Below are 9,193 nucleotides of genomic sequence, written 5' to 3'. Positions count from 1 at the left end.
CTGGGTGTCTGTGCCTCCCCTCCGACCCCACCCAACGGCACACAGGAATTCAGGAAGTAGACTCCAGAGAGACACGTGTTCTGCCCTAGAAAACCCCACCACCCTGCCTTTGACCTAATTGCTGTTTGGCGGCTGCAGTGGTGAGGGGCTTGTGGGCCTGTTTGGAGCTGAGGTTGGGGCTGGCTTCCTGCCTTACAGGCCAGGGGTGTGTGGGCACTCCCCGCATGCCCTTGGACCGCTGAGGGTAGAGGTTACCTTTGAGGGGCACCAGTAAGCCTGCTGGCTGGGACCACGGCTTCCAGGCCTCCAAGAGCCTTTCTTTCTACAGCACTTGACTTAATCAAGCGACCCTTTGGGATACAGTTGCCTTAGGGCAATAAAGGAAATCTACCTCAAATGGTAGCATCACAGACCAACCTCTGACAGGTTTGAGGGTTGGGGGATGGGGAGGGCCTGGATCATTGAAATCCAGAGACAATCCCAAAGTTGCACTTACATGGTTTCCAACGTCCCTCCTTGTGTCCGCATTGCCCTTTCTTTCCCTCAGCAACCTGCTAATGAGTAGTGAGGCTCTCCAATTTTAATAGAAACTGCTACCATTTACTGAGTGCGTACTGTATGCAAGACCTTGTGCTGGGCACTTTAGGAAAGACAGCTGCTCAGACCTGCTACACAATGCTGGTTCTCGAAGGCCACAGGAGCAGAGAGGTTGATAGGACTCTACCCAATACCTCTGCAAACAGCTGTGGCTCCTCAGAGCGGGACTGAGGAGCTTGTTGGCTGGAAGGAGAGATGTCCCCCATGGATGTAGGCCAGCTGGAGGCTCCATCCCTGGGGTCCATCACTCCGTCACTGCAATCCTGCATCCCTGTTGCCCATTTTGAATGGGGTTCTGGATGAATGGGCTGGGGCTGAAGAGCCCAGGTGTCCCCTGAGCCCCTGAGGTTGGAGTTGAGAGGGCAGTTAGCATCAGGCTGTACCCACCTGGCCCCAACTGCAGGGGGAGGGGAGTGGCAGCAACAGCTCTCCCCACCAAGAGTCAAAACTCTGAAAGTGGTCAGCATTGAAGTTAGAAGTATTTCTCAGAGAAGATGCTAGTCTCTCTCATTTTTTTTTTTAAAGATTTTATTTATTTGACACAGAGAGAGATCACAAGTTGGGGGGGGTGGGCAGAGGGAGAGGGAGAAGCAGGCTCCCGGCTGAGCAGGGAGCCAGATGCGGGGCTCGATCCCAGGACCCTGGGATCATGACCTGAGCCAAAGGCAGACGCTTAACCGACTGAGCCACCCAGGCGCCCATCTCTCATTATTTTTATCAAATTCTGGAAGTTTGACAAAATTGAACATTTGGGTCTGAAATTCACACTCTTGTTCGGCAGCCTGGAGCCTCTCCGGGCTGCTGTGGCTACTGCTGGGTGAGAGGTGCAAGTCTCCAAGCCAGGGCCCACCCCCACACTGGCTGTGTCTAGCTCTTCTGTGACCCTCTGATTTCTCCCCACTGCCTCAGGGTAAGGCCCTGATTCCTGGGCAGTACACATCCTGGCCCTCCGTGAGCTGGCCCCTGTCTACCTTTCCAGCTCCACCCCTATTACATGTCACCATGCCAGGCTCCCCATCTTCTTGCCAGACTGGACAGCCTTGACAAAGCCCTGCTGCTTCTTACCTTTGCACTTGCTGTCACTTCACCCGGCTGACTCCTGTTATTCATGTGGCTGACTCCGACTCATGCCTCTGACATACCTGGGTGCCACCTCTTTTGGAAAGCCTTCCCTGGCCGACTCAGGCTAGATCAGGTGGTCCTTGCCCAGGTTCCCATTGTGCCCCCTCTTATTTATTATAACACGGAATTGCAATTGCCTGTTTACTTTGTAAACAGGGATCTCCTGGAGGGCAGGAGTTGTCCTGTTCCTCACAAAGCCTGGTATGTCATTCCAAGCTTGTACTGACAAAAAAAGGTGTGTGTGTATGTGGTGGGGAGAGGAGGGGCAGTCCTGCTCCTTTCTGAGCGAGACACACAACCTCGGAGCCATAAAAGCAAAGACTGATAAATTTGCCTACAGAAAAATAAACAATTCCGCCTAGCAATAGCCCAGAGGCAAGGTCAAAGACAAACATAAATGGGAAATTATCTGCAGCTCATATAACAAAGGACTAATTCCCCTAATATAAATAAAAGGACTAATTCCCCTAAGAGCTATACATTGATTCAAAAAAGACCAAGAATACAAAAGAAAGGTGAGCAGAGGATAAAAAAAATCGAGTCCACGTTTATGTGCACGCGCACGCGCATGCACACACACACGCTCCACATGGCTCTTAAACATAAAAAGCTACTCAACCACATTCATGGGGAGAGTGACACAAAGCAAACTGCACCTCAGCGGAGGTTTTCGTCTGTTAGCTCGGTGAGGGCAAGGGGACGGGCACCTGCTACCTGGACAGCAGGACTGCAGGTTTGATACAACCTCGCTGGAGAACGATCTGGAAATATCTATGAAAATTACGTATGTACTTTACCCTCTCACCCAGCAATTCTACTTCCAGGGATTTGTCCCACAGATACACTCGCATAGAGCGCATTATGTCTGAATAAGGCTGTTCATCGTGGCATTGTATGTGTCGGTAAAAGGCTGGGAACACCCTCGCTATGTCACAACCGGAGACTGGTTGCATCAGTTAGGGTCGCTCCTACACCCGGACACTACGCAGCCACAAGATGAGCGTGAGGAAGCCCTCTAGGTGCCCGTGTGGGATGCTGTCTGAGATAATGCTGCTAAACAGAAAATGCGAGACGAAGAATGATGTCTATTGCATCCTAGTTTATGTGCAAAACAAGTGAGGGGCGGAAAAGAGGATGTGTTCCCATTGCCTTGTAGGTGCATCAAATACCTATTGAAAAATAAACAAGAAACCAGTCCATTGTTTGCCACTTGGCAGCAGAACTGGGTGGTTGAGAAAGGTGGGAGACCAACTTCATTTTTTTTTTCTTTAAAGATTTTCTATATTTATTTGACACACAGAGACAGCGAGAGAGGGAACACAAGCAGGGGGGAGTGGGAAAGGGAGAAGCAGGCTTCCTGCCGAGCAGGGAGCCCGATGCGGGGCTCGATCCCAGGACCCTGGGATCATGACCTGAGCCAAAGGCAGATGCTGAACGACTGAGCCACCCAGGCGCCCCGACCAACTTCATTTTAAGTTGTGAGGCAGATGAGTATAGTATCTACCACAATGGCAGTAAATACACACATTTTAAAAAGGGTTCTTCTGTCCTTTATCCAGAAGTTCCTAAAAATGACCTGGCAGAGAACATGCAAAGGGCTTGGCAGGGGCATCTGGAGATTTCCATCAAGGCCTTTGGAGTAGAAATGGGTCTGTTTTTCTTGTCATGAGCTAATAGAGGAGGAGGACTTTTGACTACCACTGGGTGCTACTTAGAAGCCTTTGAGGCCCCTGATCTCAAGCAGCTTACGGTCTTATGGGCAGAAGACTCAAGGCCTTAAAACAATCAAATGACCATGAGAATCAAGCGTGAGACTGTGTAGTACAGACTCAGTGCGAGGCTCAGAATCGAGAAGTAGTAAGGGTGGGCCTGTCGGAGGGCGCAGAGCTCACGCCGATGCTTCCTGGAGGACCGGGGGAGTGAGAAGTGGATGGGAAGGCTGAAGATGTGCTACCCTGTGCTTGATGTGGGACACCTGGGTAGGAACTTGGGCTCCAGGGGCTAGGGACCTGGGGAGCTTCAGCAGGGGAGCGAGGCGAGCGTGGAGTGTGGTAGAGGTCAGCTGTGTGGTTCTCAGGACAGATTGGAGGACTGAGACCCTGGAGTCGGGGAGGAAGCCAGATGCTAAGCGGGGGAAGCGAGGCTGTGCTGAAGGCCTTGGCCAGACCTGTGGTTCTGGAGAGGAAGGGGGTGCAAAAGTGAGTGACGATGTGACGAAGACCCAGCATGGTTAGAAAGCGTAAGAACCACTGTCCTGTGGCTAGAGGGTGGGGGGCCGGGTGGGGGGGCACTTAGTGACAATTGTGTGTGTGTTGCTGCAGATTTATTAACAGTCCCCAGTGCCACCCACTAAAAAGAATTCTGCTTTGCTTACCACAGTTTTTTTCTCTCAGGATTGTTTAGTCTGCCTTCATGGTTCCTGGGCATTCTGTGGTGTGGAAGTAGAAAAAACAGACCAAGCTAACGGAACTGGGGAGATGGGAAGAAAGGGGAAGGGAGTCTTACTTTTTGTATTGTGTCTCCTTTGTGTGGTAAATTCTGGTCCTGGGCGAAGGGGGAGGGAAATTAAAGCAAGGAGTGGAGAGAGACTCGATGACCTCCATAATGAAGAGCTGAGAGAGGCCTGAGTGGGGCGGGGGGGCGGGCAGCAGAGCCAGGCTGTGGGCCAGGAGTTGGGGTACAGTCTGGGAGTTGGCTTCATAGTCTTTGAGCTGCTGGGGGTTCAAGTAGATGGAGGTGGGGACTAAAGGGGTGTTTGAGGAATGTTGCTGAGGGTTGTGAGTTGGACACACGTTAAGGTTCTTCAAGAGACCCAAGTAAGGATTGGGGTTCCTTTTAAATTCCTTGGCCAGTGTGTGCTTCTCTGAGCCTCCCGGCGCCCTAATGACATTCGGGTTACGTACCGGGGTGGGTGCTCCCTGTACATGTCCTCGGTCTCATTCCACCCTCCTGACGCCACAGCTGCGCCATGGAGTCAGCTAGCGTATCTCATCCACCTCGCAGATGGGAAAGTGAGGGTCCCCCTGCCCGGGAGCCACCTCCACGCTGGCTTTGCCCCAGAACCAGAGCTCCACCCTCATGAGCATTTACCGCGCTGGGGTCCTTTGAAACGCTCCGTCTACCACACACCGCGACTACCACCAGATACCTGTTTCTTTTAGTCCCAGTTTAGCAGCTGCCTCATTACCTTTTTTGTCCCATAGCTTCCTTCATACATACATTGCGGTTTCTAGGGCAGCACAAAAATCTGAAATGTCACGCAAATGCCTCTGAACAAAGAGGCCTGGAATCCGATCCCAGTGACTGACACGTTGTTTACACCAAGAGCTTCCTGATGGAACCAAATCTTCTACAATAGTCAAGGCAGGTTTGGTACGACCTGGGGCAAGGCAAAGACCGGGCCAGAAGAACTGCCAGTTGTCTAATAGCAAAGGAATGTCAGGAGTGGGTGGGTGTGAGGGCAAGAGGCACAGGAGATCGGGACTTCGGGGCCTTCGGAGGACATGCTGCTAATCCAGCTATGATCTGAGAGCATGTTACTCCCTTGCTGCAACCGGCTGGCCTCATGGTGGCTTTATCTGCTGAAGTTACATGGTTACCCTTTGCCTGTTGACCCAGATAGCAGGTCCCCTGGGATTGGAGGCCCAACAAACTCCCTTTTGGGCCTCTGGATTCCTGGAAAAGCGGGGAGAGTTCAAAGGTGCCGTCACTCCCTGTGGCTGAGGCCTGAGGGTTTCCGGCTGTAGCAGTGGGCTTGGAAGCAACAGCACGGGCATGCATGCAGGGAGGAGAGGCTGGGGTGCCCCCCAGAACCTGCAGGGGAGCTTGGGAGTGGGGGTGAAGATCATTTCTTGCTCTCCGGAAAGAGCACAGCTTGGCAGCTCACATGTCACCTGCAACTTCTAAAAATCACTCTCTGGATAGGGGAGAAGTTGAGCTCCGGAGCTCCGTTCTTGGGAAATTGGCATGATGGGAACCGGGGAGAGAAGGCCCTAGAAGGGAACTCATGCTTCTATCTGGCACCTGGAGTGTGCTTTGCATACCTTATTTCCTCCTCCTCACCATCCTTCAGGGTAGGCATTGCTATCCCATTAAAATCAAGAACCTGAGGCTCAGAGAGACCTACAAACCAAGACCAGGCCTCTTGGAGGGGAGAGCAGAAATGGGAGGTGCTCCTCGCACAGGCTGGGCCTGCATTGGGAATAAGAAGAGGGGCAGGTAAGCTGACCATGTATTTTGTCATCCAGAGTGAGCACTTCTGAGAGTAAAAAGGGGCAATAAACACATCAGGATCACAGACATCAACTGGGACTGACCTGGGTAAACCAGGATGTGTGGTCACCCTACATGCAGAGCAGTGGAGGGGAGACTGCTCAGAAGTAACCGCCCCTGTTTATACTGTAACCCTCATGGCAATCCCTAAGGTGGCTATTATCCCCATTGGGCAAATGAGCACACTGAGGCTTGACTTCCTCAAGGACCCACGGCTTTGAAGTGGGAAAGCACGGGTCAGCTCCAAGCCCTTGCTGCCTCTCAGGCCCAGAGCCTTTGGAGGACGACCAGAGGACGAGACCAGCTGGAGAAGCAGCAGGTGAGTGAGGGTGTGGTGGGGGGCTGGGGCGGGGTGGAGGCCCCAAAGCCTTCTTCAGCATTCCCTGATCATCCTGGACCTCCAGGGGGACAGTGGCCAAGGCAGGGAATTTCTGGGGGAAAAAAAGTCTTCACCGAGTCGCCCCATTTCTACAATTGGTGAACAGGAACACTGAGAAATCTCCCAGCACGCCTCCTGGAGCCAGGACTGGCCCCTTGGGGCTACAGATCCTGCAGGGTTCCAGCTCTGTCCTTCTGGGACTCCCGGAGAGACGTGGTGGTCTGGGATGCGGGGATACTCTAGGTTATGGGCAGAAGGTGGGTCAGATCATACGTGGGTGGAGGGTTTGTGAGGCTCCCGGTTAGTTCCTCCTATATTCACCAGCCGGGCTGGCCTTCCAGGAGTGGGTCAGCAGCAGACATGGAGGGCCCGGTGCAAAGGTCAGATGGCCTTTGCGGGCCCCTCGGCATATTGCATCACGGGTGGATGGGCAGGGTTGGCCGCCGGTCGTCCAGGTGGGCCAACCGCACCATCTGATAGCACCCACGCCTGGGCGGGTTGCAGGCTGGCCGGGCTGACAAGGGAAGGGAAGTCCTTTCCCTTAGGGAGGACCAGTCCGTCTGGGGTGCCTCACACAAGTGCAATGCCTCAGGCCTCCGCAAGCCAATGTTGTGTCATCAAAGGTTTCTTCATTCATTTAAAATTAAAAAAAAAAAAATGAATAGACTTTACTTTCTAGGTTCACAGCAAAATTGAGTGGAAAGTATAGTGAGTTCCCGGATACCCAAACCCCAACACATGCACAGCCTCCTCGTACTCATTCATCTCTCGAACTCTGTGTCCAGATACTGTCCTGGATCAAGACCCAGCCCAGACTTCAAGGCACTTCTGGTTTAATGAAGTAGACAGAGAGCAGACAGACCACCCAGGGAGGGGGTACGGGGTGGGGGTAAGTAATCCTAGGGTGCCAAGGGGGCTCTGCAGGACAACCACCTGGCCTGCAGGGGTGCTCTGATGAATGAGGAGCTTTGTAAGGAGGCTCTCCGCGGGCTGAGTTCTAAGAGAGGTGTAGGCATTAGCAAAGAGGGCAGGGAGGGCAGCAGTGGGGCGCAGTGTGTGCAGAGGCCTGGGGCCAGCTGGCACACCTGACCCAGGCTTTGGGGCTGCCTTTGAGGTTGGGTGTGGTAGGTGGAGGCAGGGGGAATGCCATCCTGCAGAGCCTAAAGCTCAGGGGTTTGGTTTGAGAAGAAAGAGTCCCGGCGGGTGGGAGCAGGCAGGAGGGGCTTACTGGTATGGTGGGGCCAGCGACGACCCTTGAAAGAGTCTGTGAAAACTCAGCTACTGGACTGTGCGACTTGTGGCTTTAAATGTGTCCTGAAGATGCTTCAGGGGTTCCCAGTGATGCCTCAAGTGCCAGCCCCTTGAGGGCAGAGTCATCCTTCTGATGGCCCACGGGCCGAGGCCCCCTTCCCTTCTGCCCAGAAAGGGCCTTGACCAACAGTCTCATCTCCCAGAGAAGCAGCTAAGACCCACCAGGCACAAGTCTGGATCACGTCAGTTTTTCTCCATTTATTTATCCCTGGTGGTGGTTTTAGGAAAGGGGCATAAGAAAAAGGAAAACCTCTTTCTAACAGAGTGAGCCAACAAGGCAGTAGAGGGCAAGGACTTGGACCCCTCTCCCCAGCAAGGCTGAGGCACAGCCAGAGTCGCCTGGCCCCCGGAGTCCTCTGCCAGGGGCATCGGCCAGGCCCGCAGTAGGTGAGGGTGCCCCACGCAGCCGGGGCTCAGCCTCTGCTTGCTTGGTCAGCAAATGGAGACAGTCCGGTGTGCCCTTTCCCTGTGCTGAAAGAGAGGCGAGGATGAGGGGGCTCCGAGGCCATCTGAGAGCGAAGATGGTCCCGAACCAGAGAATTCCCAGAACAATTCTCCCCACGAGGGCAGCCTCTTCCCTGCCGCCCCTGCTTCGGGCCTGCCGCAGAGGACCTCTGCACGGGGGATGGGACGTACCTGTTGGAGGTCCGAGGCTGTGAACACGCCCCTCTCACCAGCGTCCTGGCAAGGAGACTCATGTTCTGAGCATCGTGTGTCAGGTTCTTTGCGTCCATGACTATTTCATCTGTCATCCTGCTGGTGAGTAAACTGAGGCTCAGAGACGTGAAGTGACTCACCAAAGGCATAATCTGGTCAGTGGCCGTGCTGGAATACAGGCCCAGGTCTTCCTGTGTCTAAAGCCCACCCTCTACCTTGCATCCTCTTGCTCCACCTGGGCAGGATGGAGTGGCGCGGCAACGGAGGGGCTCGGCCTAATCAAATAAAATAACACCGTGCCTCATTCATTCATTCACTCGATCCCTCTTTATTGTACCTACCCCTCCTGCCAGGCCCTGTGCTCGGTGTTGGGGATGGGCCACTGTGAAGAGCAGAAGCAGGTATGCTCCCTGCCCTCAGGCGCTAACTATCTAGTGGGAGAGACAGACCTTGATCAGATAAGGAAGAGGAAACACTCTGATAAGCATCACGAAAGAAAAGTACAGAACGCTACGAGAGTGGTAACCACAGGGCCTAATTTCGGGAGGGTGGAAGGGGGGGTTTCAGGGAAGACTTCCTGGAGGAAACGAGCAGAAGAAAAATGAATGACCAGTAGTTAGCTGGGAAGATGAGCCAGAACATTCCAGGCCAAAGTTATTGCATGTGCAAAGGTAGGAAGGAGAGGGCTAGCTGGGAAACTGAAAGAAGGGTCATGAACAGGGCAGAGGGTAGTGGGTAAAGGTGGATAGGTTGGGTAGAGGCCCAATGGGGCAGGGTCTGGAGGGCCACAGCAAGTAGCTGTGGGAAACTGAGGCAGGCGCCTGTGAAATGAGAGCTTCCTCTCTTTGTTGTGAG

General features: G+C 53.6%; 1 long non-coding RNA gene across 2 annotated transcripts; it reads right to left on the bottom strand.

Annotated features, from left to right (window-relative positions):
• Positions 1–7,853: 7,853 nt before the first annotated feature.
• LOC118543662 (uncharacterized) lies at positions 7,854–8,744 on the bottom strand. Of its 2 annotated transcripts, none has more exons than XR_004921193.2 (3): positions 8,680–8,744; positions 8,318–8,437; positions 7,854–8,152 (listed from the first exon to the last, which is right to left on the bottom strand). It is a non-coding gene; the product is annotated as an uncharacterized LOC118543662 (long non-coding RNA). The 2 variants fall into 2 exon arrangements; XR_004921194.2 differs by having other exon boundaries at positions 8,318–8,434.
• Between the last annotated feature and the right edge of the window lie 449 nt (positions 8,745–9,193).

Source organism: Halichoerus grypus, chromosome 8 (assembly GCF_964656455.1).
Source record: "Halichoerus grypus chromosome 8, mHalGry1.hap1.1, whole genome shotgun sequence".
Taxonomy (NCBI): Eukaryota; Metazoa; Chordata; class Mammalia; order Carnivora; family Phocidae; genus Halichoerus; species Halichoerus grypus.
Note: the sequence above shows the minus strand (reverse complement) of the source record. Positions and strands in the feature narration are given on the sequence as shown.